Here is an 8848-nt window from a genome sequence, read left to right as displayed (position 1 = left end):
AGCAGCGACGGGCCAAATTTGTGGCTTTACCGTGTACCAGCGACGGGCCAAATTTGTGGCTTTACCGTGTACCAGCGACGGGCCAAATTTGTGGCTTTACCGTGTACCAGCGACGGGCCAAATTTTTGCCATGATTTAAACCCCCCCAAAATAGATGATGCATAAACTGATAACAAATGCGTTGATATATACTATGAAATGCTTTGCCTGAGTGATGATTTTTCTCATAATCTCGCTTAGAGGGGCCTTTAAGAAGCATGATCCCCGCAGCTAAAGGGTTAAATAAAAACTGTAGTGTGTGTGCAAAAATATATGTACACAAGAGTCTAAAGCCCGTATTCTTGTTAATTAAACGTATCGACACCTGAGAATGCCTGTTTGAGAAGTCGCTCGCTCGTAGAAGTTGCTGGGATTTTCAGGAACTGCTTTGTGATCCTAGTGATAGTTTAACACGCCTTCTGCAGCGTGATCAGGGGAAAACACCCAAGAATACCCGGTTAATCTTCTCTGTAGCCTTGGAAAATAGTCGTAGTGGGAACCCGATAAGTCTGTCTGAAATGCCTCTCGTAGAAGTTCCAGGGATTTTTAGGAACTGCTTTGTGATCCTAGTGATAGTTTTACACGCCTTCTGCACCGTGATCCCCCCGGTTACTCTTCTCTGTAGTCTTGGAAAATAGACGTACTGGGAACCCGATACGTGTTTGAAAAGCCGCTCTCGTAGAAGTTGCAGGGATTTTTAGGAACTGCTTTGAGGTCCTGGTAGTAGTTTAACATGACTTCTGCAGCGTGATCAGGGGAAAACACCCAAGAAAACCCGGTATTCTTCTCTGTAGCCTTGGAAAATAGAAGTAGTTGGAACCTGATGTAAGGCCTTGGAAAATGAGTCAATATTCTTAAACGTATACCAGGCTCTCGCTACGACCGTTCCCCAAGGCCACAGAGATGATTGACCGGGTTTTAATGGGTGGTATTTTTCCCGTTTAATGATGCGGAAGTCATGTAAAATTATCACTGGGATCATGAAAGTCCGTCATAAAAATCCCAGAGCTTCAAGAACTGATCGAGGTGTTGATGCTTTTAAAAATACGGAAAATAGTTGTTGGAACCCGATATGAACTAGTCAAAAAGAGTTAGAGAACGGAATATTATGAGCTTGAATCAATCCATCATAAAAATCTCAGGAGCTTCTACGAGAGGCTTTTAAAACTGGAGAACTGAGGTGTTGATGCTTTTAAAAATACGGAAAATAGTCGTTGATGGAACCCGATACGATCCCGTCAAAAATGAGTTAGAGGACGGAATATCACGAGCTTGATTCAGTCATCATAAAAATCCCAGGAGCTTCTACGACACGCTTTTCAAACTGAGGTGTTGATGCTTTTAAAAATACGGAAAATAGTCGTTGATGGAACCCGATACGATCCCGTCAAAAATGAGTTAGAGGACGGAATATCACGAGCTTGAATCAGTCCTCATAAAAATCCCAGGAGCTTCTACGACACGCTTTTCAAACTGAGGTGTTGATGCTTTTAAAAATACGGAAAATAGTCGTTGTAGGAACCCGAAAAGATCCTGCCAAAAATGAGTTAGAGGACGGAATATCACGAGCTTGAATCAGTCCTCATAAAAATCCCAGGAGCTTCTACGACACGCTTTTCAAACTGAGGTGTTGATGCTTCTAAAAATACGGAAAATAGTCGTTGTAGGAACCCGAAACGAACTAGTCAAAAATGAGTTAGTGAACGGAATATCACGAGCTTGAATCAGTCATCATAAAAATCCCAGGAGCTTCTACGACACGCTTTTCAAACTGAGGTGTTGATGCTTTTAAAAATACGGAAAATAGTCGTTGATGGAACCCGAAATGAACTAGTCAAAAATGAGTTAGAAAACGGGGACATTACGAGCTTGAATCAGTCCTCCGAAGTCGAAATACGTATATAAATAATTGACCTCTCTTTTCCCCACTCATAACTTTCATCTTTTTTAGGAGCAGCGTTTAGCAGGCGTTTTTTCTACACTTTTGTATGCCCTTGAGCTGCTTCCTTTCCAGTAAAAAAAAAGAAAAAAAAGCAAGAGCGAGCCAGTAACTATTCTCGTAACTGTTAAAAACTTCTGGTGGCTTGGAAAATAGTCGCTGAAGAGTTAGATTACGAGCTTGAATCAGTCCTCAGAATTCGAAACACGTGTATAAATAGGCAAGAACAAGCAAGTAACCATTCTCTTAACACTCAAAAAAAAAAAAATGCTTAGGCCTTGGAAAATAATCGTTGTAAAGTTAGACTACGAGCTTGACTCAGTCCTCCGAATTCGAAATACGTATATAAATTAATTAGGCAACAACAAGCAAATTAACCATTCTCTTAATTAACTGTATAAAAAAATGCTTAGGCCTTGGAAAATAATCGTTGTAAAGTTAGACTACGAGCTTGACTCAGTCCTCCGGTCAAAACATACATAAATAGCCAAGAAGAAAGCAAGTAACTATTCTCTAAACTGTAAAAAAAAAAATCTGCTTGGGCCTTGGAAAACAGTCGCAGTAAAGTTCGAATATGAAAAAGTAATATGTATCTTTTTCCTATTTTTCTCCTTTCAATTCACGTCCTTATTGATATGTATTCTAATTTCCTTCAGTCGTATGTGGGACTCTTCTTATTGACTTATTTATTTAGCACATGAGCCACTTATTAATAAAAGAATATGTATCTTCTTTTCATTCTTTCTCTTTAAATTTAACAACATTACAGCATTTTCACTTTTATTATTATTATCGCTTATGTCACTATCCTTCTTGTTGTTGGTACTGTCCAAACACGTATATAAATAAGTAAGAACAAGCAAGTACGTAAAGCCTACCAAACCATTCTCTCTCCCTCGCAAGTAAGGACGCACACAAGATTTCATCACGCGCGCGAAGCAGTCAACCACCAACTGCGCAACGAACGTCTTAGTTTAGGCGCTCATCGGTACAAGGCGCAGCGCTTATAACGCTCGCCGCATACCAGGCACATCATTACTTTTGCAACCTCCTGGAATAGCAGAGAGAGAGAGAGAGAGAGGAGGGTGGGGTTGGGGAGAGGGTTAAGGATTTTGCAACTGGTTTAAACGTGTTATATGTGGTTGATACTCTCTCTCTCTCTCTCTCTCTCTCTCTCTCTCTCTCTCTCTGATATATTGCTGGTAAGTCTTCAGGTTTAAGTGTGAGTGATTGGAAGGTCAAGACAACATGACAAAGGTGTGTGTGTGTGTGTGTGTGTGTGTGTGTGTGTGTGTGTGTGTGTGTGATATAAAGAATTTGGGCTAAGCTTGTGTTGTCCTGTCTCTCTGTATATTTGTTTCTATCTAACTTTGCTTTTAATTCATATATATGCTCTCTCTCTCTCTCTCTCTCTCTCTCTCTCTCTCTCTCTCTCTCTCTCTCTCTCTCTGCTACACTATTCCAGTCCTCAACAGTTCTATTTGGGAAGCTATTTTATTTTATTTTATTTACGTCCTTTTTGTATTTTGTATTTGTTTTGTTTTTTGTATGTAGTTTTTTTCTCAGTTTGTGTTCATGTCCCTTAATTTGTCCTTTCACTGTCCCTTGTCATCGTGTGTGTGTGTGTGTGTGTGTGTGTGTGCGTGTGTGTGTGTGAAAGGAGAGAAAAATACATATAACCATTCAGTTCAGGACAGTAAAAAAAAAAAAAAAAAAAAAAAAAAGGTCCTTCACATGATGACCCTTCCCACTCTATTTTCACCTTCATTGAAATTCACCTTTTTAATGACCGCCATAAATCACACTTTTTTATGCATACGATGAATGGAATAAATACACATCGGGTAATTGGCGTCTACACACACACACACACACACACATACTCCCACACATTCCCATCAGGCCATCACCCAAATCATTTAAAACACACCCTCTCCCCATCACCCCCTTCAAAAAAAAAAAAAAACTATTAGCATATTCAATGAGGGGTTGGCACACACATGACACCCATTTCCTCCCCTTTCACCTGCCCCTTACCCCTTCCCCCAGGTGAGCGATGGGTGCACAGGTGGGTCACACAGGTGCTCAACTCGCCCAGGTAGTTAGCCGTTCAATGACAGAGGCGTGGTGACAGAATTTACTCCACATCTGCATCGACGCTTCCACTTAACCACACTGGTATTATGGGCCGCGACTCAAGAAAAAAGTTAATATGCATATGAATTTACTTTAGTGGTGTGTGGGAACTCTTATCACTGACATTTATTTGGCACATGACCCACATATCAAAGAAAAAATAATATGTACTTTTTTTTCTTGTCTTCATTTGACGTCTTTATTGATGTGTATTCTAATTTGCTTCTGTCGTATGTGAAACTCTTTTTGTCGACTTCTTTATTTGGCACATGACCCACATATCAGAGAAAAAATAACGTGTCTTCTTTTCCTTCTTCCTCTTTTCATTCAGCAACCTTAAAGCATTTTTATTGTTACTATTATTATCGCTTATGTCATTATCCTTCTTGTTGGTACTGTCATTAAATTTTCGATAAGAAAAACGAGGAGGCAAGGTCAGGGTGTCAGTAGTTCACAGTGATAATGATGATGACACATGTTTGCGTCACTTCCTGCAGCAGAATCTTTTTAACCTTGCTACTGGTACTGTCATTAAATTTTAGATGACAGTAACGAGGAGGCAAGGTCAGGGTGCCGGTAGTTTGCAGCGACACACGTTCGCATCACTTTCTGCAGCATAACAGTGAGGTCCAAGGGAGTATTTTAGGAGTATATTCACACTTACAGAGTCATATGCATGTATAATAAAGAAATGTGAAGATAATAATGCATTTTTATGTGTAGTATATCATCATAGAAACACTTATCATGGGTGTCCTTGGGGATGACACTGTGTTGCATGTTCCGAGATTCTACGGCATTGTTTCTTTGTCGACGCCGCTCGTTTATCATCAAGGACTGTCAACCGTTTACGTCATGACACAGGAAATGTAAATATATGGATGTAGTGCAGCACTGGCAACACAAATACGGCAGGTCCCCAAATCTCAAAAGCTGCGGATTGTCATACTTTAATCCTTGGCTAATGTACTGACAAGTCTTTTCTATGACCTTTGTATCCATTAACCACCTTTTAAAGAGTAACAGAGATGCATTCACTTGTCTTATATTAAGTCATGAACCCTCAAATGTGAAGTATAGTAGCAGGTACTTTTCAAAAAGTCTTACAGTTATACTTTAAATGTGCATCATAAAATCACATGATACTGAATTATGTCACACACAACACTTAGATTTCCTGTGTTCTGCAAGTAATGTAACAGCTTCATGTTATCAAGCTTAATGATGTCATTATAATGCAATCAGAGGTCATAAGTAATTGAAAGTCCAGCAAGGATCTAATTAACCCCTCCACTGCGATTGGCACGGATTTCGCCTTCGTTGGTAGCCTGGTAACACACACTCCCAGGGCTTTCTCTGTCTCCGTGGTGGATAGTGGAGTGTTCCCATGTGGTATTGATATGCTGGATATCCCCTCCCAAGGTGCATGACTTTACATTTTTCTTCATTGAATTGTAGCAGCCACTTTTGTTCCATTCCTGTAGCTTAGTGATGTCTTCTGGTAGGAAATCCGCAGTCAAGGGGTTAATATGTATACTGCTTGGTATGAAAATAATCTCCTCAAGAATCCAAGGATGGACATATTTCTTATTACTGCTGAGTATTTCAAACTATCATTGTGGTGATGAACTGGTGTAGAGCATCCACATTTGTATCGTTTTGAGTGCCTAAACCAACACCCCAAAAATTGTAAAAAATGTATGAACTTTGCTTCCAGGACAGTATCTGATCACGCTTTTATCTAATCATGCTGTCATCTTCGACCTTAAGAATGCCTGTTTGCTATTTAGTGAAAACATGTGCATCACTAAAAGGAAAAAATCTAACTGATCCCTTCCCAAAACTGACCCAACTATGCTTTCAGAGGAGTATATCAGATGCTGCCTTAACTAATCAGACCCTATCATCCGTAACCTTAAGAATGCCTTTTCATTATTAAGTGAAAACATCTGCATCACTAAATAAAAATAAAAAATAACATATCCCTTCCTAAAATCACTCCAAACTATGCTTTCAGAGGAGTATATCAGATGCTGTTTTATCTAATCACACCCTATTATCTGTAACCTTAACCCTTTGACTGCAGATTTCCTACAAGAAGACATCACCAAGCTACAGGAATGGAACAAAAAGAGGCTGCTACAATTCAACGAAGAAAAATGTAGTCATGTACCTTGGGAGGGGAAATGCAGCATACCAATACCACATGTGAAACACTCCACTATCCACCACAGAGGCAAAGAAAGACCTGGGAGTATTATGTTACCAGGCTACCAGTGAAGGCCAAATCCATGCCATTTGCAGTGGACAGGTTAAGAATGCCTGTTTGTTATGAAGTAAAAATATTCACTAAAAGAAGAAAAATCCCTAACTGATCCCTTACTAAAACTGTACCCAAACTATGCTTTCAGCGAAGTCTATCAGATGCTGCCTCTATCTAATCTCGCCCTGTACGAATATCCCCTCCTTGACAGCCACCACATCATAAACAGAGACGACCAACACTACAACCTGCAACACACCACAGACAACAGACCCTGGCGCATGGGGAGAGTGCTGAATTCAATGCCCTGAAACTCAGCACAGAAAACTCTACACTGCATTCAGCTTTCCAAACATTATAACATCGCTGACCTTCATACCCTGAAACTCAGCACAGAACACCTCACACTGCACTCAGCCTTCCAAAGATTATGACATTGCTGACCTTAACACCCTGGAACTCAGCACAGAACACCCCACACTGCACTCAGCCTTCCAAAGATTATGACACTGCTGACTTTAATGCCCTGGAACTCAGCACAGAACACCTAACTCTGCACTCAGCTTTCTAAAGACAAATTGACACTACTGACCCTTACAAACATAATACTCAGCATAAAACACCCTAGGATCACTGAACTCAGCCTCTTTAAAATTACACAACACTGCTACCCTTAAACACACATGAATCAGCACAACACACTCTAGCAAAGACAGTATGGCAATAATGACCCTCACACATACTTAGGTCAGCTCACAGCACCTCAGGAACACACTACACAGCTTCGAAAGGATGACATGACAGAATGAGAGGGAGGGAGTGGCAGGCGGTTAGGGGGCTCATATCATGGTCAAGGGCATGCAACATGGGGCTCTGAGAGTATAACAGCCCCTTAGCAGCCCTCCCCTACACACCAGACACATCACAGACCCTCCCACAGCACCTCAGGACCCTCACAGATACCAGAAACTCAGGGGGGAGATGTGTCTGTGGTATTATTTCACGAGTATAACAGCCCCTTACCAGCCCTCCCCTACACACCAGACCCTCCCACAGCACCTCAGGGCCCTCACAGACACCACAGACGCAGGAGGGATGTGGCAGTGGTATCATTCTAGAAGTACACCCGTCTGTCTCACTGCCAAGGACACTTTATGCTTTAAGGTAATATCTGGTCCACATACTACACACAACCGTATTGCTTTCTGTTGCAAATCATTCATTACTGAGATAATAAATTCGATAAATATATGGTCCGTGGGGGGGATGTATCGAGGGATTTGTTTCCGTCTATCTTATTTTGGCGGCGGGGTAAGGATCAGGTTAGGATCGATGTTAGGTCACGTCAGGTTAGGGTTGAGTCAGTTGAGGTGTCATTGACTCTTGCCTCACCGCCTGTCAAAACTGGGTTACGTGATTGTTTTCCTTTCTCACGGCTTTCCCAGGACACCAATATCACTCATTTTCGGCGAGCAGTAAGATTAAGCCTTCCACTTCCACTGTGCACGAGCAAGTGGAAATACCTAATAGCATACAGGAGCAAGAAAGGAGGAAAAAACAAGTGTACGTTGCAAAAACACTCCATTCACACCCTCTGCCTACCCGCCTGTCAGTTGGAATACGTTAATGTTTTCCCTTCTCACGGCTTTCCCAGGGCACGTACATCACTCATTTTCGGCGATCATATAGGTAAAACATTCCTCTTTCACCGTGTACGAGCATATCTAAATACCTGGTAGAGCAGAGGCGCCAGAAAGGAGGAAAAAACGAGTGTACTTTGCAATCACACTCCATGGACACCCTCTGCCCCTCCGCCTGTCAGTTGGAATACGTTAATGTTTTCCCTTCTCACGGCTTTCCCAGGGCACGTACATCACTCATTTTCGGCGAGAATAAAGATAAAACATTCCTCTTTCACCGTGAACGAGCAAATCTAAATAACTGGTAGCATAGAGGAGGAAAAAACGAGTGTACTTTGCAATAACGCTCACGGACACCCTCTGCCTACCCGCCTGTCAGTTGGAATAGTATCTGTTTTCCCTTCTCACGGCTTTCCCAGATCACGTACATCACTCATTTTCGGCGAGAATAAAGATAAAACATTACACTGTCACCGTGTACGAGCAAATCTAAATACCTGGTAGCATAGAGGAGCCATAAAGGAGGAAAAAACGAATGTACTTTGCAATAACGCTCACGGACACCCTCTGCCCCTCCGCCTGTCAGTTGGAATACGTTACTGTTTTCCCTTCTCACGGCTGTCCCAGGGCACGTACATCACTCATTTTCGGCGATCATAAAGATAAAACATTCCTCTTTCACCGTGCACGAGTAAATCTAAATACCTGGTAGAGCAGAGGCGCCAGAAAGGAGTAAGAGGCGGGCGGGAACTGCACAGTATACTTGGCCATGGTTCTCTCTCGACTGCACCCAAACACACCCACATGGCCGCGTGTGACGTCATTTACCCG

The 8848-nt window shown here is 41.8% G+C and overlaps 1 long non-coding RNA gene across 2 annotated transcripts in view; it reads right to left on the bottom strand.

The window, feature by feature from the left end:
* LOC127007788 (uncharacterized) overlaps nucleotides 1–8846 on the bottom strand; it is a 31188-nt gene extending 22342 nt beyond the window's left edge. For both annotated transcript variants that reach the window (XR_007760545.1, XR_007760546.1), the window contains exon 1: nucleotides 8723–8846. This is a non-coding gene — a long non-coding RNA (uncharacterized LOC127007788). The remainder of the gene's footprint in view (nucleotides 1–8722) is intronic.
* Nucleotides 8847–8848: the final 2 nt, after the last annotated feature.

This window comes from Eriocheir sinensis, chromosome 36 (assembly GCF_024679095.1).
Source record: "Eriocheir sinensis breed Jianghai 21 chromosome 36, ASM2467909v1, whole genome shotgun sequence".
NCBI classification, from domain to species: Eukaryota; Metazoa; Arthropoda; class Malacostraca; order Decapoda; family Varunidae; genus Eriocheir; species Eriocheir sinensis.
The sequence above is the reverse complement of the archived record's forward strand: the minus strand, read 5'-3'. Positions and strand labels throughout refer to the sequence as shown.